General features: G+C 40.7%; 1 protein-coding gene and 1 long non-coding RNA gene across 5 annotated transcripts in view; one reads left to right on the plus strand and one right to left on the minus strand.

The window, feature by feature from the left end:
* The window catches only part of LOC122540395 (probable G-protein coupled receptor 153), a 98,000-nt gene extending 96,563 nt beyond the window's left edge, over positions 1-1,437 (minus strand). Inside the window, exon 1 of one of the 3 annotated variants that reach the window (XM_043676075.1) lies at positions 1,357-1,437. The gene's annotated coding sequence lies outside the window, so the exon portion shown is untranslated. Of the gene's footprint in view, positions 1-813; positions 897-1,008; positions 1,243-1,356 lie in introns of those variants that run through there. The other 2 variants (XM_043676076.1, XM_043676074.1) reach the window with 2 other exon arrangements.
* Positions 821-21,202, plus strand: LOC122540396. 2 transcript variants are annotated; one of them, XR_006309276.1, is made up of 4 exons: positions 821-900; positions 11,035-11,152; positions 11,574-11,694; positions 20,706-21,202. It is a non-coding gene; the product is annotated as an uncharacterized LOC122540396 (long non-coding RNA). The 2 variants fall into 2 exon arrangements; XR_006309277.1 differs by lacking the exon at positions 821-900 and adding an exon at positions 1,471-1,558.
* Positions 21,203-24,330: the final 3,128 nt, after the last annotated feature.

The raw sequence follows: 24,330 nt of genomic DNA on the forward strand, positions 1-24,330 counted from the left end.
AGAAGAATGAAAGGGGGCATTGGTGAGGTGGGGGGGGGGTGTGGGTATGGTTGTTGGTGGGGTTGGGCTATGGGCTGTTAGTTGTTATCAATCAGACAGAGCGCGGACCCGAAGGCAATGAACCGGGGCCGAACCGGGGCCAATCCGGGGGGGGGCGCCTCCAAGGTTAACGCGCGTTCACAAGCTCGGGGACGCGCCAGTGGAAGGAGGATCGAGTGAACGGATCCAGTTCATTTCTTGTTATTTCAGAAGGCTGCGGAGTTCAAGGGGCAAAATAGCACAAAAAATGAAATCATAAATCGTGGGGAACAATAATCACCAAACAGGAAGACTCGTTGCATTTCGAAAAGATGAACATTTGAACATTGTATCAACTCCACACGATGTTTTGTTCAACAACTATTGCTACCTTGTAAATTGCAATTGTTTGCTGTGATGGTCATCACAGCAAGGTCTGATATTTCGAGATATTGTATAAATCTCTCTAACAACCCGATTGTTTATTACCCATTACAGCACAGATCAGATCTTGTATGTAATTTACTGAATCAACTTTGCATTACAATATATTTTTGGAAAGGGTCAATTATCTCTCAAAACTATCTCAAATCTGTCGATTTCGAAACCTTAAACGCAAAATCGAGGTCATTTTCCCAACATTTTTAATCATTTCAATTTCCAGAACTTGGAAATATTTAGCCCCCTCGGTACCAATAGTTCCGCACAACGATTTGTTTTTTTTAAAAATATATTTAAAAAAGAGAGACGCGAAATGTTAGACATTTTAAATGAAAACATGAACATCTCAGATACCTCTAGAGAGTTCGCGCAGCTCACGCAGACCTCCAACCCGACACGCTCACCAAGCCCCCTGCACGAATTCGCCCTAATCCGCTGCAGGTAAGAAATCGCAGATATCCAAAATGTTGAGCCCTGTGGAGAACGGCGCTCAAGGGGATGGACACAGAGGTTAAGTGTTAGCTCGCTGGAACCAATCTACACACGCACCGTGTTACTGAGCATCGGGAGAGAGCTTAGCGACTACACATCCTATCCACAGCCGTGTACAGTATCCGGATAAAGGTCCCAGTGGAAATGTGTGGTTCCCCCTTGTCCTCACAACTTATGTTCTGCTGCCCTCAAAACTGTTGTGCCGTGGTAATGACTGCTCGCTTGCAGTTACAGATCCGCAAGACTGTAGAGTCACGACAAGGGAAGAGTGAAGATCTGAGGGCAGTTTCATTCCCCACTTCACCTCCTCCCCCCCCCCCACCCCTTTGACATTCCTTAAATCTTATTTAGCGCATGCTCATGAAACCCGTTGAGTGCTCGCAGGGCTTTTCCCTGTCAACTTACTGTGCAATATTGTTTCCGGAAAGCTGCTACCATTCCTCAGGACAGGACGAGGCATTTGATGAACGAAGCTCTGAATTGTACACCCATTCCCCCACGTTTCCACCTCAGCATCCTGCCTGCCCACTGTATCTTCATCCAATCAGGGCATCCTTTAGGATGGTAGAGCGCTGTGATTCAGAAATGCTTTAATATGGAGTATTAGGTGAGCTGAATCTTAAGTTTCTTCTTGGCTTTAATGGGAGTTGCACCCAGTTTTTCTTTTGGAGGGATTCTGGCAGCTAGACCAAGCAACATCTCTCACCCTATCTCACCAAATTCACCTCATTAACTCACTTCAGTGGTGACTCTCAGATCCAATTCTATTCCAACCTTAATGCTGACCTTTCACAGAGTCATACAGCACATAAACAGACCGTTTGGTTCAACCAGTCCATTCCGAACCTAATCCCAAACTAAATTAGTCCCACCTGCCTGCTCCTGGCCCATCTCCCTCCAAACCTTTCCTATTCACGTATTTATCCAAATGTCTTTTAAATGTTGTAATTGTACTGGCATTCACCACTTCCCCAGGAATTTCATTCCACATGTGAACCACCTTCTGTGAAAAATATTTACCTCTTACGTTCTTTGTACCTCTCTCTCCCCTCACCTTAAAATGTGCCCCCAGTCTTGGAATTCCCTATCATGGGAAAAAGACAACTACCATCAGCTCTATCAATACCTCACATTATGTTATAAACTTCTGTCAGGTCACCTCACAACGTCCTCCTGGAACAATACTCCACTCATCAGATATCCTCAGACAGGTCCCAGTGCCTGTGCCATCTCTGAAAGCCCGTTGGGCCCACAGACAAACACGGTCAGTCTGAAGCTGACCTGCACAGTTACTGACATTTGCCCTGAGCGTAGCAGATAGGTGGGCATTGATGCTCCTGCTTTGCAGATACTGTCCAGGATGCCCTGCTGGACAGGGAGGTACAGACATCCTCTTTCCCAAGACCAGATGCAAGGCCGTGACACCAGACTGTGCCAGCATGGTCTCAGTTTGCCTCCCAGGTCTCAACCCTCTGGAGGAATGCAGAGCAATGTTGGAAAGAGGTCACTGACCATCTCTACATTTTCCTCAAATTCACCTTGTCCTTTAGCCAATGCATGAGAGATTTTTTTCCCAGCGTTCAGATAGGCCTTGCCGAACTTCTCACCTAATTCTGTCAGAAATATTGCCGCAGCCGGTGTCACACAGGCCCATCTCAGATTCCATTCAATATTTCTGCCATATTGGGAGTGAGAATGGACCAAAATCAGAGGCCACAAATGTAAGATAGCAGGTAGTTAACCCAGTCGGAAATTTGGAAGAAAAAGCTTTTGCCAGAGGCCAGTCAGAGTGTGGAACTTGCTACCACTGGGAGCATTTGAAGTAAAAACATTAAGTAATTCAGAAGATGCTGAATTAACACATGCCAGGGAAAGGAATGGAAGATTATATTGATAGAGTTAAATCAAGTTGGATTGGAGCATACTGGAATGAGGACCAACATGAAATAGTTGGGCTGAAAGGTCTGTTTCCATGCTGTATATTTCCATACTCCAATACAAAATTACCTGATAGGAGGTGATGGAAGCCATTCAACCTGTTGTAGATCAACCTTTGTAGAAAAGCCCACACTCCTCATCATGTCACCTTAGGCTCTGGATGAATCAACATGTCTTGCCCCCAAGACCGTCCTATTGAATCACAGAAATGTGGATTCCTCTTTGTGTCGGGAGAACTTTTTTGCCTCAATGACAGTACAGCTGCCTTGAAGACAAGAGAGACTTTGATTCAGTGACGAGTACAAACTTCAGGTTGATGCTCCAACGTGGTAGTGAGAAAGTGCTGCCCTGTCAGAAATGACATTTCTAGACAGGATATTAAACCAAAGCCCCACCTTCTCCTTTACATGTACGTAAAAGGGCAACAAATCAGCCCAGTTCTCACCAATGTCCTGACCAAGATTTAGCCTTCAACGTTAAACAGAAAGTCAAATTATGATCACATTCATGGGATTTTTCCATGCACCGATTGTCTGCTATGTATTCTAGATTTGGAGGGATATGGTGGATGGTGGGACTAGATTGAGTTGGGATATCTGGCCTGTGTCCGTGCTGTACATCTCTATGACTCTATTACAACAGTGAGTGCACTTTGAAAATAATTCATTGGCTGTACAGCGCTTTGATATGTTCACATATTTCTTTAAGATGTAAAGTGAACAGAAGAAGTATTTTCTCACTGGTATCTTGTTTCTTTCGTGAATAGATATCACCCTATTATTGAGATATAGCTTAACAATTTCTATTTTAGTTGAAAGTTCTGGTCTCATTCCATTGCTGACTCATTTCAGATGAGTTACTGCATCTTGTTGGCTGAGAGCTACTTAATAAATGGACCATGTATCATATTCTGGCCTGTAATAGATATTGGACTTTCAAAGACATTAAGTGACCTCACAGCAGTAGGTGTAAAGGGACGGATTATCTGTAATTTACAGACTTGAGAACTTAATCTTTAGAGCCATTATACAGGGTCAGTTAAAATAGACAATGAAACTGCTCACATTCCTGATAACCTAGATTATAGAAATTAGTAGCAATCATACCTTCTCAGTGGAGAGTCCAGCCTCAAGCACATGGTCAGAAAGAATAGCAGGAATCAGATATTGCGCACAATCATGTACTCCAAGGGGCATATATATAACACACATAGCCTGCATGAAAAATTGATGGACAATAGAAAGAGAGCAAAAATTGAAAGGTACTCTTTGAGAGGAGAAAATATGTCATTGCTGAATATCAGATATGTTGTAATATCAGACACCTGTTGCCAACGCCAAATGATCCCAGGCCAGGTGTGGCACAGTCAATTACATAAAGACTGGAGTCAAACAGCGAGTGAGTCACCCTCTGCAAAGGGAAAATAGGTTTTGATATTTGGGTGTGAAATCATCTTTGGAAAGTCTTTTCTTGCTAAATTTCAGCGCTCCTGCATTTATTTTGCAGACTCATATCCTCTTTACTGAAATAATATGGCCTATTCCTTTGGTTGCACCATGTCTTCTTTTTGAAAGAGTCCATCAAGCCAGAATAAGGTTAGCAGAACCACACCGATATTTAAGTGCAAGTGAAGACTCGTCACCCATACACTCAGACCTAAGCCTCAGATACGACTCCCCCTTGCACAGTATAAATGAGGTGCTGAAGGGGTTTGCCAACCAAGGAGCTGAGTTGAAAAAGTCCAAATTCATTTCATATAGAAATCTCACAATCAGCAGACAGCTGAAGAGACAATATCAAATCATTTTGAGTAGAGTTGAGACCAGATTCCTGAAGTAAACTACTCTGCCACCCAGTCATTCTATTTATCAAACAGAGGTTTTACAATTTGATTTTAAATAGAACTGATGGTATTCAAAAGACACATCTATTTTGAGAAAAACATTGACAATGAATAGTCTCTTTGCTGCCTGCATGAAAATGCAGAGGGAGGTGACGAGAGAATATTCATTTTGCAAATCAGAGGATTTCAATACTTTCTATGTGGGATACAGCTACAAATATTAATACACTCCACCAGTGTCTTGCAAAATTCCAGAAATTCTCTGAAAACAATAGTCCAAAGGACTTCCTAAAAATTGTCACAACAGTGGCAAAATGTGAACTATGGATATTCAACATCAATTGTCTGATTTTGACACTTGAGACTCTTAATGGAGTTATCAAGATTTTAAAATACTAACGTAAAATGGCTGCAGTGATCATCTGATCACAAATTGAGATAAGTTCAGGAAAGCAATATTGAATAAATTAAATGGCTTGATCTGAAATTATCATTTTATCTGAAGATATTTAAACTAGTCACTGATGCAGCATCAAGAAATTGTCATCTTCTGTTTCAGTTTGTATGTATCTGATAAGTCGAACATATTAGGTATCATTGGCTGCCTGCAGGTTATCCAGCTTGTAAGAAAACAATGAAGCTAGACATAGGAATAAACAAAGAAATTACACTTCAGTAGCTGAATTTTTTTGAATAAGAAAGGGAAAGAAATATGGGTTAGTAACAGCAAGAACTGGAAGGGTCTCTCTCCCTGTTTCCTCCTCATTATCTCAAAAATACTACCAGTGAAGCAGTGAACTTGGCTAATAACTATTCACCCAAAGATATCTACAGATTTTCCAACTGCTAGGCATTCAAGTCAACAATTAAACAACTGGGGTCTTAGGGTGAAACAAAACCACATGGTCTCTAAATAATTCTAACCTGTTTTTATTCTTTTCTTCTGTATTTCACATTCTCACCTTTTTAAAAGTAATATCCGTGTTTGCATGCTTGATATCATGTTTTATTATTTTTCATTGGGTTGATAAATAATAAAATGTCTCTTTCTTTTACTCAAGAAAATGGTGCAATTGATTATTAATTTTGACTAGTACTACAGTATTTGTTGAAACCAACTAAGACGGGGTTAAAAATAGGATTCTGACACACCCCTCCTCACCTGGTATAACAAGTTTGGGAACTTAGCCGATACATTGCCACAGGCGCTCAACAGAATTGGAGGGGACTAAATTAATTTGTTTCTCAAAAACTGCTTAAAGATCTGCATCTTGAGTCTCTAATATTAAAAGACGTCTGCATTTGATGATAATGTTTTCATAAAGCAGTACAAAATAACTTTTGAAAAATTAAGGTGTTTCCTTTGGAAGAATTAAAAAGGGTAGCCAAACATTTCAAGATGGAACTACACCCAAAAGTCAGATGAACAGGAAGTATAAATTAGGTAGCGAAAATGGGTTGAGAAAGAACTTCTTCACCCAGAGGGTTGTGAATGTATGGAAATCCCTGCCCAGTGAAGTAGTTGATGCTAATTCAGGAAGTGTTTTTAAAGCTAAGATAGATTTTCTTTGAACAATGAAGGAATTAAGAATTACAGTGAGAGGGCAGGTAAGTGGAGCTGATGTCACGAAAAGATCAATCATAATTTTATTGAATGGCAGGGCTGGCTCAAAGGGCCAGATGGCCTACTCCTGTTCCTAGTTTTTATGTTCTTATGAAATGTCTGGAAATGAAAACTCAGAATAGTGAAGCAGATAAATTAAAATTTAAAATAATACCCTCAGAATGATGATAGTGGGGGATTCAGCAATGGTAATGTTATTGAATGGCAAGGAGTGGTGGTTAGATTCTTTGTTGTTTGATACAGTCATTGCCTGGCACTGTGTGGTGCAAAAGTTATTGACACTTGCCAGCCCAAACATGGATATTGTCCAGTTCTTGTTACATTTGGGATTGGCCTGCTTCAGCCTCAAAGGAGTCATGAATTTTATGCTGAACATTGTGCAATTGTCAGCAAACATCCCCACTTCTGATGGAGGGAAGGTCATTCATGAAGCAACTGAAGATGATTGTGTTTGGACACTTGGCTGAGGATCTACTGCAGAGATGTCCTGAAGCTGAGATGATTGATTGATCGATTTATTGTCACATGTACAGTGAAAAGCTTTGTTTACGAGCAGTACAGGCAGATCTGTCTGACCTCCAGCAAGCACAACCATCTTCCTCTGTGCCAGGTATGATTCTAACCAACAGAGATTTTCTCCCCTAATTTCCATTGAGTCTAGTTTTGCCTTGATGGCTTCACCAAAGCTCCTTGATGACAAATTCAATTAAATACATCCTTGATGTCAAGGACGGTCACTCTCATCTCACCTCTTAAATCCAGTCTTGCTGAATAAGAAGTGGATACATTCTTTTACAGCTGTGAAAATTTATCATAACAGTTAAATTGCCCAGTCCAACAGTGAATACAATTATAATGGAGCAGGCTGACAGGGAAATCTCACAAAGTTTATCCTGACTGCCTGAGGAGAGTGCCACTAACTATGAGACAGCTGAAGTGCATACTAGTCAGTGCCAGAAGTGTACAGGTAAAAAAACCTCTATTTTCAAGTCTAGCCAGACATATGTAGAATTTGAATGGATTAAGCAGTCCACTTTTGATTGGTGACAATGGCACTTAAAATTGAGGTCACCTATGAAAATCTTTCTGAGGTAATTCTCCTAAAGGAGTTCAGAAACTCAATGCTCCCTCTAATCGGGTGAGCATCAAGATATCACCATCAAACCCCATAAGGGTTGGAGTGGTTCATCTACGTTCACGTGAATTAAACACTGCTGATGACTGCCCAGCAGTAGCAAAAAGTGTTCAGTGCAGGAGTTGAGAGGGCTGGAGCTGGTCCAATAGCCGTAAAAGAGGCCCAGTGTAGGTAACTAAAGATGGCAGGTCTGAGGCAGAGATTTTGTAAACAGATACCCTCATGGTAAAGTGGAGTGGACTGATGGAGTTCTCAGACTGCTGGAAATAGTGGACATGAAGCCTCAGTTAGTGGAAGAGCTGCAGTGGAGTATAGCAGGAGCTGAGCAGCCACATGGTGGCAGTAGCAATCCTGGTTGGGGGAAACTCATTTCAAAACAAAGAGAAAAGAGACATATCCAACTATAGGCACCGTTATTAGAGACCAATATGAACATGCCAGTGAGCAAAACTGAGAGTTGCCCACTGGGGATCCAAGGAACAAAACCAGGTCTCAATCCTTAATCAGTCAAGACAGGTTGACATAAAGTTAATTGGGAGTGAGTTAAAGGATGCAAGTACACACTCCAAATAGGAGGCAAATCTCTGATTACCACCTAGGAACCTCTTTGAAATCAAACATATAAAATGCCTGAATTCACGATATGGATTCTGGAAATGATCAAGGAAAGGTTAAAACTCAGAAGGACAATATTGCCCAGAGAACAACTCCAGATACTAGTCCCAATGCCCATTTTGAACCAAATTGGTATAAAGAGAATGAATGCAGAATACTTTTGCTGCTTTCCCAAATTAGATAAGGAAGCAGTGTAAGGGTGGAGGGGTTGCATTGTTAATCAAAGATAACATTAGTGCAATAGTTGAAGATGAACTTGGTTCATGAAGTCAGGATATAGAACTGGTTTGGGTAGAGCTGAGGGATAGTAGGGGGAAGAAGCCATCAGTGGGAGTAATTAGGTCCCTAATAATAACAGTAATGTAGAAGAAAGTATACAAGAAGAAATATTAGGTATTTGTGATAAAGGGATGGCAATATATGGTTAATGTTAATCTACATATGAAGTGGAAAAATCAAACTGGCAATTGTAACCTGACTGAGGATTCAATAGAATACACTTGACATCATCCTTACAGCTGTATATTCTAGAGTCAAACAGAGAGCAGGTTATGTTAAATTTGGTGCAATGGAATGAGACAACATTAATTAATAATCGCTAAGTAAATAAACATCTAGGTTGCAATTATCACAATAATGATTGAGTTTTGTATCCAGTTTGAAAGGGAGAAGAGTGGTCTAAGATTAATATTTTAACCATAAAAACGGCAAATTTCTGGAAGTGAAAACTGAGCTAGATGAAGGTAATTGAGAAACTAGGCCAGGAGATGGATCAATAATGAAACAGTGGCAGATATTAAAGGAATATTGAAAGATATTCTCAAAAAATATATCTTTGCAAATAAAACAACAATCCCAAAGGAGGACCCATCAACCATTGTTGACTAATGAAGGTAAGGAAAACATCAAACCTAAAGAAAAAACAGATAACTATGCAAAGGTGAGTGACTGATAATTGGTCCAAATTTAAAAAAGAGCAGATAATTATTTAAGGATTAATCAGAGGGAAGATATTAGAGTATGAGAGGATGCTAGTAAAAATGAAGAACAGGTTTCTACAGATACCTAAAAAAGTATAAATAAAGTTAACGTTGCCATTAGAGAGTGAGAATGGAGATATAACAGTAGATAATAAGTAAATGATGAATTACTTTGCTTGATTAGATTCCCTACAGTGGGGAAATAGGCCCTTCAGCCCAACAAATCCACACCAACCCTTTGAAGAGTAACACCCCAGACCCATTCCTCTACATTGACCCCTGACTAATGCACCTAATCTGCACATGATGGGCAATTTAACTTGGCCAATTCACCTGACATGTACACCTTTGGATTGTGGGAGGAAACCCACACAGACACAGGGAGAATGTGCAAACTCCACACAGTCACCTGAGGATGGGATCGAACCCAGGTCCCTGGGGCTGTGAGGCAACAGTGCTAACCACTGAGCCACCATGCTTCTGGCTTCACAATAAGGAATGCAAAAACATCCCAATAATAGCTGTAAATGAGTAGAAAGAAGAAAACAACTTGGTGAAATTAGATAGTGATACAGTGTAAACCAATGAATCTGTGGGCTGACAAGTCTTAGGATCCTGTCCGACTTCATCCTGGAGTCTTAGAAGAGGTGGCTAGTTAGGCAGTAGATAGTTTGGTCTAAAATTTCCAAAATATATTAGATCCTGAAACAGTTCCATTAGACTAGTGAATACAATCACTCTATTCAATAAGAAAAGGGGCAGAAAACAAGAAACTATAGGCCATTGCATATTACATCTGTCATAGGGAAGATGTTAGAATCAATTAATAAGGGGGAATGTATTGATATATTTTACTTGGATTTCCAGCAGGCATTTAACAAAGTTTCATATACAATTTATTGCAAATATAGAAGGATATGTTGGGGGGATAATGTCTTAGCATGGATAGAGGATTGACTGGCTGATAATACACAGGGAATCTGCATAAATAGGTATTTCTTTGATTGGCAGAATGTGATGAATGAAATTCCACAGGGGTCTGTTTTGGTGCCTCTGCTTTTGTGAATTTTTATCAATGTCTTGGATGAGGGAAGCGAAGCTGTGGTGGTTAAATTTGCAAATGACACAAAACTAAGTAGTTGGGAAGAGGGCTTAAAGAGAGTCCAGATCCTCATAGATAAGTTGAGTGAGTGGGCAAAAATCTGGCAGTTAATGTACAATGTGGAAAAATGTGAAATTGCTGACTTTTGGCACGAAAATTAAAAACAGAGTATTACCCAAATGGAGAAAAACCACAGGGGATCGAGGTGTTCTATTGCACAAGTCACAAAAAGTTAGTATGCAGGTCCAGCAAACAATGACAAAGGCTAATGGGATGATGAGAGACATTCCTGATGAAGGGCTTATGCCCAAAATGTCGATTCTCCTGCTCTTGAATGCTGCCAGACCTGCTGAGCTTTTCTTGTGCCACACTTTTTGATTCTAATGGAATGCTATCCCTTATTATGAGAGGAATTGAGGATTGAGTTGAGGAAAATAAAGCGGTTACCTTTCTAGGACAGAGTTAAGAAGAATTCTTTTCTCTCAGCTGGTTGTACAACTTTGGAATATTCCGCCTCAAAAGGATTTTTTAAAAAGTAGAGGTGGATAGATTTTAGTGGCGGAAGGGAATCAGAGGATTTTGGGAGTGGATAAGAATGTGGAATTTGAAATTTGAATTTGAATTTGAAACACTAAGAGATCAGCCATTATCTTACTTAATGGCTGGCTTGTGGGGTTAAATGGCCTATTTCTGTTCCTAACTGATATATTCATATGTTCATTTGTAATAGGATGTTCACAAACAGGAAGGAATATCACTTGTATTCAATCTTCTTAATGGGAGTTGTCATAATAGTGGTAAAAGTGAACTATCAATAATCAATGGCTATCATCTGATTTATTACAGAGCAACGCCCCGTATCCTTGGGTCTGGTTACCACAGTTTCAGTTACCTGCAGTTTACCGTGGCCTGAACATATTATAGGGAATGTTCCAGAACCAGGGACCAGGAGGCTGCCAGGAAGGTATATTTCGCATTTAATGAATGAGTTCATACCTATCTGTGGTTTCGAACTCCCACGGTAGGTCTTGGAAAGTATCCCCCGCAGGAATGGGAGTCTACTGTACTTGAGACTGATATGGACTGGAAGAATTTTTAGTAAAGGCTAATTATTACCTTAAATAGTGGCAGTGATAAGCTGACAATAGACTGGGGCAAGTTGAGGAAACCAACGTGGAATATAATCTAAAATAAAACCACCATTTTATGTGAAGACGTTGAAACCAGTCGCAGAGTCAACATGAACAAACTGGCATCTGCTGTTTCAATTTGCACATTCCTGATAAGTATTGTACATGAAAGATTGCCTGCAGTGTATTTGATGTGGCATTTTATTATTTTTGTTGGAGTTGGTAAGTAAGAAACTTGCTTTTTCTTTCACTCAGGAAGAACTTCATATTCAGCTGTTTACTTTGACTTATACTGTGCTTTCACGGAAGTGATAGCTTTTTGCTAAAAAGAATTCAAGTTATATTTTGCAACTGAACAAGAGGGCATTTTAACCAGGTAAGCCAATTTCCACCTTCTCACCTGGTGTGACAGTATGATAAGATACCCATGGGATCCTTCTGTACACTGTGACACATTTTGAGGGAACACCATCAATACTAACAAATTCTTATTGTACTATTCCACCCTGAGGGCTTAACACACATCTGGGAAATAGTTCTCTTCAAAAACTAATGAATTTCTTTTTATAAAAATAATTTGAGATAGTTTGATATTTTGACATTGTAAAAATAAGGCTCTATTTTCATTTAATTCGGTGAGAATAAAGCAGAGAGAACATTGCCAAAATAGAAACTCAACTCAAAATGAGCCCGACTTTCCAGTTACTTGCCATTTCAACGTACCGCCTTGCTTTCAGGCTGACATTTCTGACCTGGGCTTGCTGTGATGTTCCAGTTACGCACATCGCAAGCTTGAGGAACAACACTTCCTTTTCTGATTAGGTACTTCCCTGCTAGGAGTTCTCAATATTGAATTCCACAACTTGAGAGCCGGACTGCATGATGCCTGTTCTCCATATTTCTTACATTTTCTGTTCCTCTCTCCCATCCCAAAGCCTTTTCCTGTTCAAGTCTTGTTTATTTTGCTCACAGTACAAAGGACTCATTGCCTCTCTTTCACACTTTAATTTAGATCCATTTTATATCTCTTTTTTTCTCTTTCACTATCATACAAACCTCTTTGACTTTGTACTGAGCCTCTTCATCAGTTCCATTTCCCACTCCTCCACTTCCATCAAAAGTATTGAAAACATTTCCAACACTTTTAATTCAAAAGAAATCATACCAAGTTCAGAATACTAATTCTGTTTTTCTTTCCACAGATGCTGCCAGACCTGTTGAGTTTCTCCAGCATTCTCTGTGTTCTTAACTCAAAACGTTGCCTGGTAAATGTTAACGTGCTTTCCTCACTTAGAACCTAACTGATGTAGAATCATAGAATCCTTACAGAGTGGAAGCTGGCCACTTGGCCCATCGAGTCCACACCAACCCTCTAAAGAGCCATCCCACCCAGACCCACCTCCCTACCTATCATGGTAACCTTACATTTCCCATGGCTAATCCACCTAGCCTGCGCATCCCTGGATACCATAGGCAATTTAGCATAGCCAATCCACCTCATCTGCACATCTGTGGATGGTATTTATGTATCCATTTCTGATTCATTTTCTTCAAATGTTAAGTTAGTAGATGCTAGTTAAAGTTAGTTTTAAAATACCAGCAATTTATTTTTCTGTTTTTGCAGCAGCAGCTTCACAAAAATCTGGGAGTGGGGCTCCTGAGTGAATGGGAATGAATGTATTTGGAGTGAGCTAGATAATAATGTATCTCTGCATGAATTATCACAGCTATTCCTTAGAGTAGCAAGTTCCACATTTTTACAAATCTTTGGATAATGAATTTTCTCCTGAATTCCCCATATGAGTTCCTAGTTAATGTTTTCCATTTATGGTCTCTAGTTTTGATCTCCAGTGCATCTTGCTAACAACACACATCATTAGCCATTGGAGTCGTCTGGAATGACTCAATGCAAGATAGTAGTACAACAGAATTGATGCGGTGGAGAACAAGTGGACCTTGTGCAGCATATCCTATGATTCTTAAAGAGCAGTGATCAGCAACTCATTATGAGCGTTATTATCTGAAATCAGCTAACATCTCACATATTTATTATGTACAATAATATATTGTATATAATATATAATGTGTCTGCATACGTGAATAAACGATGTCAATTATTATAGAATCATAAAGCACAACAAAAGGCCATTTAGCCCTTCCTACCTATACCAGCTCTCTCATAGATTTACCAATTCATAACTTTCCCCTGTACTTTTCCTGTCATGGGGAAATAATTGCATTTTTAGGTATATATTCAATTGTCTCTGAAAGCTACGATTGAGTCTGTTTCCACCATCCACTGCATTCTAGACCATAACTCTCTGCGCAAAAACAAAACATATTTTATTCCCCTAACTGGTTTTCCAAATATCTTAAGTCTATGTCCAGCATTTCTCAATGACAAGTATGAGGCTAACCATCCTATACCTTTCAACTTTCTCTCTCCCCCTTTTCTTGAATATGGATATTACATTTGAATAAAGGGTGGCACAGTGGCTGAGTGCTCAGTACTGCTGCCTCACAGCGCCACGGACCCACGCTCGATTCCCACATTGAGTCTGTGTGGAGTTGGACATTAGGTTCCCTACAGTGTGGAAACAGGCCCTTCAGCCCAACAAGTCCACACCGACCCTCTGAAGAGTAATTCACCCAGACTCATTTCCCTACATTTCCCTCTGACTAACGCACCCAACACTACGGACAATTTAACATGGACATGGACATATCTTTGGACTGTGGGAGGAAACCGGAGCACCCGGAGGAAACCGGAGCAGACACGGGGTGAATGTGCAAACTCCACACAGACAGTCGCCTGAGGCTGGAATTGAACCCGGGTCCCTGGCGCTGTGAGGAAGCAGTGCTAATCACTGAGCCACCGTGACGGAATTGAACCCGGGTCCCTGGCGCTGTGAGGCAGCAGTGCTAACAACTGAGCCACCGTGACACCCCTAATGCAAAGAGGCCCCAGTGAGATTCTCCCCGTGTCTGCGTGGGTTTCCTCCAGATGCTCCGGCTTCCTCCCACAGTCCAAAGATGTGCAGGTCAGGTGAATTGGCCATGCTGAATTGCCCTTAGTCAGGGGTAAGTGTTGGGGAATGGATCTGGGTGATTTACTCTTCGGATGGTCGGTGTGTACTTGTTGGGCCAAAAGGCCTGTTTCCATACTGTAGGATCCCTAAACTGGTTGGTAGCATGGGAGTAAAAGATTAGTTGTAATGTATTGAATAGTAGAGCAAACCTAAGTAGCTGTTTCTTATGATATTATGTTTATATGAAATCTGGAGTATATGTGCTGGTATGACTTCTATCGTGAATTTATCATTGACAAAGATCAATAGGCTATTAACTTATTCATGTACAATAATTCAGTTTAGCCCATGATTAATACCACTATTGTTCATCTCATTATTGTATGGAAGCCCCTTTGGGAGAACATTAACTTTATTCTTTAAAGCTGTCTTGTCTGTTCAAGTTTGGAACCTGGCATTGGTTCTATTTATATGCCTGACATGATGCAGTTTGAGTTCCAGTTCTTGGATGTTTAGCACAAGGCATATTCTGAGCTGGGGTATATTTTACAAGATAAACCCAGATGGGAACTTGATCCATCTGACTCCTCTTTGCTCCTTCATAAACATTTCCGAATCCCAGAACCCCTACGACCTAAAGATCAAGGACAGAAGGTGAACACTCTCACCTCCACGTTTCCTATAAGCCATGTGGCATCTGATTGGAACACTTTGCTGTTCCTTCATCATTGCTGGATCTTTACCCAATAGCACTTTAGACATGCATTCACACATACACCTCAGCACTTCAAGAAGACCCTTCATCTCTTCTATAGGGTGACGAGGGATGGGTAATAAATCCTAGTCCTAATATAGATGACCGTATCCTAAATGGGGATTTTTGAAAATCAATTGCGAGAATACCAAAACGTTCATTTTTGCCTCTTGACTGAAGCAATCCAAGATATTTTGTTCCAAGACCATACCCAAAAACCACTTCCAAGGGCTGACCACTCTTTATACAAAGCAGGTCTTCCTGACGTATGTTGTAAATGATCATTTGAACAGTTTAAACTGAGTCACATTACTCCACATCTGGAAGATGTGTAGGTGTAATTGCATTCTCTTTATGTAGCTTCAGCAGAAATGACCATGACACTACGGCTCCAGGGATTCCACTGATCTGCTGCTGACATTATGTGGGGTTTCTAATCCCATGTGTCTTTACTTTTCTTGAAGTGGTTTTCCAGAACTAAAATATTTATACTGTTGAATAGATTTTATATTTCAAGAAGATCCTCAATTAATTAACTTGCTTCGAGGCGAACAATTCAATTTCTTCTGTCTCCTCATAAGTTTGAATGGAAAGTTCCTTCTCTGTGTCATCTCCTTGGTTTGAATGGTTTCTGTGATATTTCAGTGACCACAACTTAATGCAATATCAGGCAGAATCTAGTGAAACTCCAGGGAAAGGGAAATGAGACAGATTGGGTCACTTGATTGTACAGGAGGATAAATGTCAGCTTCCTGACAGTGGGATAAAAGTCGGGAAGTAAACGGCTAATGGATTAAAGGGAGATGGTGGTTCCTGCCAGCATGCAATGGGAACGTATTTTTAATGCATTAGAGTGTCTTGCATTCTCATACAAACACGCAGTCACCAGATTAAACACTGCCTTTGTGATGTAATGGGCATTGTATGAACTGTCAGACTCAGAACAGGAAAATGATGGGCCTGCAGCAAATGTGGTAGTCCTCCTGCTGATTTTCGACTGTTTTGCTTGTAGGGCAACTTTGCTGAACTGGGGGTGGCGGGACAAGTCTGAGAGGTTATGGCAGTTGGGCAAAGAGCTGATAGAAAATAAGAAACATAGAAAATAGAAACAGGAGTAGCCCATTCAACCCTTTGAGTCTGCTCCACAAATCAATATGAACGTGGCCAATCATTCAACACTGTACTCTGTTCCTCTGTTCCCATATTCATCCACATATCCAAATCCTTCTTGATGACATTCAATGCTATGGTCTCAACCACTTCCTATGAAAGTTAAGGGCATGGCTGTTCGAGGAGGGAGATTGGGTTGTGACCTCAGGAAGACCATGGGGGGACAGAGGGAGGAAGCTGAATATCACTGTGACAGGCCGTGATACAGGGAGTACAAAGGAAATTGAGGTGAGGTTGGGGTGTCTAAACAAAGATTTAATTGCTGATCAGGGTTGGAATATAAGCATAGGGAGGTCTTACTGCAAGTGTACAAAGTGCTGGTGAGACCCACATCTGGAGAACTGTGAGCAGTTTGATCTCCTTATTTAGGGAAAGATATCATTTCTCTGGAGGCATTTCGGAGAAGGTTCACCAGGATGGTCACAGGTATGAAGGGATTGTCTTATGAGCAAAGGCTAAGCAGGTTGGGATTCTGCTCACTGAAGTTTAGAAGAATGAGAGGTGATCTCATTGAGACATTTAGGAACATTTAGGGGCTTGACAGGGTAAATGCTGATAGGACCGGAGAATGTAGGACCAGAGAGCATTATCTCAAAACAAAGGGCACCAATTTAAGGCTGAGATGAGGAGGAATTTCTTCTCTCATGGTTGTGAGTCTGTGGAATTCCTTGCCACAGAGAGCTGTGGGAGCAGTGTCCTTTTGTATATTTTAGGCTGAACTAGATGGGTTCTTGGTCAGAAGGAGGATCAGGGATTATGGGAAAAATGTAGGAAAGTGGATCTGAAGAACTTTGGATCAGCGATGATACTATATAGATCAGGTCTGAATGTCTTACTCCCCTTCTATTTTCTATGGACTTTGATTACTTTTCAAGGGTGAAAAGTCATGGCAGGATCAACAATGATGTGTGTGTGTGATTAGTGTGTGTGTGTAAGTGTGTACATGTATATATGTGTATATGTATGAGAATATGCTTGTTTGTGTGTTTGTGCATGTAGATGTGTGTGTGTATGCTATATGTGTGTGCATATGCATGTGTGTGTGTATGTGTGTGAGAGTGACAGTTCGACAGCGACAGAAGGGCAGCTGTATGTTCACAGACAGTTGGCTAAAAATGCTGGTGGGTGGTTTGAGGATCACAGAAGTAGAAAGGATTGAGGGTAATGGACGGAATGTCAAAGGCGACTGAGGAACGGTGTAGGGTGATATCTTGTCACTCCAAGGAAACGAGGTGCTGCAGGTGGGGAGTAGGTAACAGTAGTTCAAATTCAAGAGCCTCTTCTCAGATGGGCAGAGTGATGCTGCTGGTCTCCAGGGAGTGGATACCTGTGCAGGTGCCATCTGAACCTTCAACCACTGCCCACTCCAGCAGCACAATTAACTGGATGCCGAACTGAGTGTAACAAATTGGATGTTGAATCAATCCCACATCTGAGTGCAGTCCTGCTCAACTCTGATCTCTCCATCAGCCATGTATTCTGCCTGCATTCTGACTGGGGCAGCATCCCAGACTTACAGTCCGACATACTCTGTATCTGCCTTTCTTTTTATCAAAAGCTGGAACAGAGTTAAATGATTTTTTCTATCGGTGCAGTGGGAACCCATATTTGAAGTTATTAGATTTTTAAAGAGATTCTTACATGAAGCATTACCACAGCCGAGAATTTTGCAACCATTAAAATCAATGGGCAGAAAATTAAAGGTAGTGGGCCTGTGATTATTCATGAAAATTGTTCTACTGCATACTTTAAAAATTTATTTTCGTATATGTCAGGTGAAAATTGACTCCAATGAAATTTCACAAGAAGTGGAAGGTCTATGATCAGCTGAACTCATGTTATTTTTCATGTACCGCCAGTTGTTACCTGAAACAAATAGAAAATGCTGGAGAAATTCAGCAGGTCCAGCAGCATCCATGGAGTGATAAACAGAGTAAACATTTCTTCAAAAACTGCTTTTATTCCTGTTTTCACTTGTCTTCTGAAGATGCCCATCTGCCACTGAGGCACAATTGCACAGATACAATCTCCTCGCCCTCGTCTTTATATGTGAGACTGTCACCTAAGAGCTACTCAACAGGGGAGACCAAGCCAGCTCTCACCCAGAACCAACAGCCACACAAGCACTTCCCAGTAGGGGGTGCCATCAGCAATCAGTAGTGCAAACCTTCAAGCAAAAAGAAAATACTGTGGGTGTTGGAAAGGTGAAACAAAACCAGGAAATTATGGAAATATTCAGCAGGTCAGGCAGCATCTTTGGAGAGAAAAACAAAATCAGAGCAGGAACGAGTATTGAGTTAGGTGATCATACTGAATGACATAGTAGGTTTGAAGGGCTGAGTGACAGACCTCTATTTTTCTGTTTCCATGTTTCTAAGTGAGAAGACAAAACCTTATTGTTTGTGAGTTTTGAAGATTTGTACCTCAGTTTGAGGTTCAGGTTGTAACTTTGCTCACTGAAATGGTAGGTTTATTCTCAGATGTTTCGTCATCATACTAGGTAACATCATCAGCGAGCCCCTGGTGAAGCACTGGTGTTATATTCCACTTTCTATTTATGTTTCTTGGTCAGTTAAGGTGGGTGATATCACTTTCGGTTCTTTTTCTGAGAGGTTGGTAAATGGGGTCTAAATCGATGTGCTTACTGATGGAGTTCTGGTTTGAATGCCAGGCTTCTAGAAATTCTTTTGTGTGTCTCTGTTTAGTCTATCCTGGGGTGGATGTGTTGTCCCAGGGAAATCCTTCTTTGTCTGTGTGGAAGGATACTAGTGATAGCTGGTCTTGTCTTTTGGTGGCTAGTTGGTGTTTGTGTATCCTGGTAGCTAGTTTCCTGCCTGTCTATCCAACCTTATTGTATTTCTTTTCTCACCTTAACCCAAGGGCAATAAAACTATGAAACTGTACAAATTATTTCCGGAGTGAATTTTGAAAGAACAGAGCAGGTTATAAAGACAGGTTCTGGTGACAGTACCTTGTAGCCTTGATTCTTTCTGTGCCAACTACTCAACAATAACAGAAGATATGCATCTCTGTTCTGAGTCTGTTACATAGCTGGCGAATAGATAATGGTCAGATCGGAAAATTTGACACACAAAAATCATTGGGCAAACAGGCAGAAGACTAGCCACCAGGATACATGAACATCAACTAGCCACAAAAAGACATGACTCATTCTCACTAGTATCTTTACATACAGATGAGGAAGGACACCACTTCCACTGGGACAACACATCCCTCCTAGGACTAGCCAAACAGAGACACGCACGAGAATTCCTAGAAGTAGGCATTCCAACTGGAACTCTATCAACAAACACATTGATTTGGATCCCATTTATCACCCTCTAAGAAAAAGAACAGTAAATGACATCAAAACAGTAAATGACATCACCTCAGGAAATGATGTCACTAACCCAAGGAAACCTAAACCCATAAATAAAAAGCGGGCCATACCACCAGTGCTTCACCGGATGCTCACTGATAATGTAACCTAGTACGGTGACGAAACATCTGAAAACAAACCTTCCAGCTCAGTGAGCAAACTTACATCCAGAACCTCAACCTCAGCTACAAATCTCCTCAAAACTTGTTAATACAAAAATCACTCCATGAATCTAACTCATTCACAAATGTCAGTTCTAAGTTCTGTCAGGGATAAGAATATTATTTACAGGACCTATTTACTGAAAGTTGTAGGTTCAAATCTCATTACAGACTTTCACACAAAATAAGAATCAAGGCTGAGACTATAACGAAATAGAGGAAATGCTGCAATATTGAAGGTGCTGACTTTGGATGATACTTTAATGGAGTTGGATGGTATTATTTTGCAGTAAGGGAGTTAATCCTGGTGTTCACATTAATATTTATCCATCAATCAGCATCATAAAACAGATTATCTAGTCAGTTATCATGTCGCTGTACATGGGAAATTGCAGTGTGCAATTTAGATAGCATGTTACCGACATTACAGAAGTGGGCTACACTTCCAAATACCTAGAATCATAGAATCCCCATGTTGTGGTGGCAGGCCATTCAGCCCATCGAGTCCATACTGACCTTCTGAAGAGTGCCATCCCCCACTTCATTGGCTGTAAAGCACATTGGGAATGTGAAAGGTGTTGCATGAATCCAAGTCTTTTTGTTTAAATAATCTTCCAAAGGATTTGTGAAATGTACAACGTGTTAATTTCCTTTGAGCTCTTCATAAGAAGAACGTCTCTACCGGTGAGTTGGGAAAGAATGGGCGTCATCACTGTAGAGGTAAACAAATACATTGAGCATGCAGGTCATAACGGATGACAAATTCATTGATCAATAAATTTAATGAATGCAGTGATCTAGATAAGTTAATGGATAAGTAACTAGATGGATGCATGTGTGATAAGCATAAATATTGTTTATATTGGCACTAATGTGAATATTTTTCTTTTCCAGAAAAGATGTTTAAATCATGAGGAAAATACAAAAACTAAAAAATATTAATTGTTGCACTGAAACATTTCCCAGAAAATCCTTTCGAGTTCTTTGACATCATTCCACCCACAAATGTAGCTATTTGTGCAGGTTCAGGGACAGCCTCAGATCAGACGCTCCATGGGGAGTAAGTGGGAGAAATCATCATTTCATTCTTAGGAAATTCAATATCAGCAATTTATTCAAAAGACTTCCTGGACCATCTTTTCAAGCTTTGACCTTTACTCAAGGATGCCATCAATATTGTTTAGTTTGTGAATGTAGAAAATAAAACATGTTCTCTCTTCTGTGTTCTGCTGGATTCTGCAAACATTAAGAGCAATGAAGGCAAATGGATGAGAAGGACTGGTCTTCTCATGGTTACTGTTCTTACACTGTGTACAATATTTGATATGTTTCAGTTCTAATGGATTAAAATCTATAATGCAGCTTTTTATTTACTGTAATATAACTTTGGAAACAGCCTGAAATTATGCTTTCTTCATCTTTCCTTCATTAAGAGCTTATCTTATTTAACAATCAATTTTTCTAACACTGGGTGAAGATGATACAATAACTGCAGTTACACACACAATTAGATCAAGTGGACCATTAACATCACATGTCAAATTTAGCATAGATTCTTCATGTTAACTTCATGACAACCTAAAATAGCCAATCATTCCCTCACATTAACGACTTGAGACATGAAACATCATTGCAGACTGCTAGGTGAATTTGATTTATTCAGACAATATTTAAAATTGTTTTGATCTGATTGATGCTCAGTGAATAGTTCCCTGGGCAACAGCTGCTCGAGAGGGAAACTCATCCAACTGGCATGTCTTTGTCATAGTTGGATACTTAGATTAAACCTTTCAGGAGCAGTGTAAGAATGCACACAGAATGCATGTACAAACTGACCTGCCATCAGTGAGGCAGCCTCAAAACCTTACCCCAAATTCAGTTACATTGTGGGAAGTGTTTGCTTAAATTGACAACATTTAATTCTAAAATAATAGGATTTTACAGCATAGTAACAGGCCATTTGAACCAGCTGATCTATACTGGTTTTTCTACTCTTCCCAAGCCCCTTCCCACTGTATTTACCTCACCCATTCAGTGTAACATGGAAAATGGAAACATAGAAAATAGCAACTGAAGTAGGTCATCCAGCTCATCTAATCTGCTTCGCCATTCAATAGGATCATGGCTGATCATCTAACGCAGTTCCCTGTTGCCACTTCCATCCCATACCCTTTGATCGATTTAGCCCTAAAAACTGTATCGAATTCCTTATTGAAAACACTCAATATTTTGGCTTCAACTACTTTCTATGGCAGAAAATTTCACCAATCTCTAATACTTTCTCCTTCATTCCCTTAACCTAGTTTCTCCTGAGATGAAATTACGCTCATAGATTGTTTCATATACTTATCATACAAAGGAAATTAGAAGACAGAAAACAGGAGGGTACATGTATAAATTGGCTAAATAGTCAAAGGAGGCTTTTAAAAGTGTGTAGAGATGTCGCTGATCGAATGGATTCAGGAAGAAAATTGTGCCCAAGGCTCAGCAACTAATGGTGCATTCCAAGAACAGGGAGACTGGGGAACATTTGGCAGGACACATTCAGAAGTTCAAAGAGCACCGACTGGGGAAGGTCATCATGGAGCAACAACATGGAGGGATTCGGAAAAGAGAACAACATTTATAAAGCTGGTGGGCTGGGTGATATGAAACTGATGGAGGCTGACCAGGTAAGGGATCAGAGGTGTGCTGGATCTATACAAGGTAGAGTGTGGCCTGTTCAGCTGTGCATCTGCTGAGTTGACATCGGGATACTGACCAAGAGAGCTTTGTAAAATCTTTAGATGACATAGGCACAGTTGGGAATAATGTACGTGAGAAAATAGAACATCAGATTCAACCTCTCAGGTTCTTACAGCAGATCACGAAAAGTGTGAGCGAGAGAAAGGCTGGAGGTTAGATGTGGAAAAAGTTGAAGCAATGTTCAAGTTCAGGATAAAGAAGGATTGATTGTTTTGGTGCTAGTGGTAGCCTTTATTTTAACACAAAGAGAACACCATGGGAAGCAGAATGTTAATTATTGCTTTATTTGGACCAAAGGATCTGTTTCCGTGCTGTGAGCTGTGACTCTGAGCTGGACTGACCTGAATGTTGTTGATATCTGTGTTGTGTCATTGAACTCACCCAAGGTCTCCAATGGAGGAGAAATCCATGCACAGGAACTGACGGCAGGAAGAGGTTGGTTGGGTATGGGCATGAGGGAGTGAGGAGGGTGTTGGCAGTAAGGAAGATGTTTGGGTCTCTCCAATGCTGGGACCCTCAATCAGGCACAGAGGTATGTTAAATGAAGGACCACCACCCCACCATACACATACAGACACACATATACACCCAGAGACACATACATATAGACACACACACAGAAATGCACACACACAGAGACATACACAGATACAGATGCACACACAGACACACACACACTGACGCGCACACACACAGACACACATGCACACACAGACATACACAAACAGACACACATGCACACACAGACACATACACACATATATGCACACAGACACATACAGATGTACCCACACAGACACACATATGCATACACAGATGCACAATACACACAGGCATACACACACATACAGACACACACGCAGACATACGCACACACAGACACACACAAAAGCACACACATAGACACAGAGACACACACAGACAAACACACACACAAGTAAACATACCAGAGTCTGCATGTCCTGATGCTCAGTTGGCAAGCCCCTGACCCACTGATGGGTTGACTACAGGATGGGTGTTTAAGTGAACATTGATTGACCAAGTAACACCTCTGCAAATATCTCAAATCGCAGTGCGATAGAAAAACCATGCCAGGGCATTCCCATCATGAACCTAATAAAGATGGTGGAGTCCCACCCTGAACTTAAGTTCACAAGGCCTTCTATCACTGCTGGGTAGAATATGGATGACTTGCTTTTAGATGTGACAGTTGTTCACTGAGTTCAGATTCTATTTCATGTATTGTGTGGAAAATTTATAACTGGAACAGACTGAACCTCAAAACTTTGTGAGATTTCAAAACTGAACTACATGATACTCCCTTGCTACATCTTCTTGATCATCCCTTCCATTGAAGTCTCAGTGGTGGCGAATTGGTTTCCGTTCCAATTTTTTCTCCCTCTTCTTTGAGGTCACAGATTCAAGATGTACTTATCTTCATCAAAGTGGCTAGCTCACCTTATGACCTTATTGGCTGGAAAGCAGTTCAGGAGATCCTGAAATCACAAATGGTGCTTCATCAATTCAAATCCTTTCCATTATACATTAAATGGCTGATGTTGGAAGATACTACCCATCATAAGTCACAAAATCAGTGCTGTTGTGTTTATTGGTTTATCCTTTACCATAGGAGAAAGTGAGGTCTGCAGATGCTGGAGATCAGAGATGGAAATGTGTTGCTGGAAAAGCGCAGCAGGTCAGGCAGCATCTAGGGAACAGGAGAATCGACGTTTCGGGCATTAGCCCTTCTTCAGGAAGGGCTAATGCCCGAAAC

This window comes from Chiloscyllium plagiosum, chromosome 34 (genome assembly GCF_004010195.1).
Source record: "Chiloscyllium plagiosum isolate BGI_BamShark_2017 chromosome 34, ASM401019v2, whole genome shotgun sequence".
NCBI classification, from domain to species: domain Eukaryota; kingdom Metazoa; phylum Chordata; class Chondrichthyes; order Orectolobiformes; family Hemiscylliidae; genus Chiloscyllium; species Chiloscyllium plagiosum.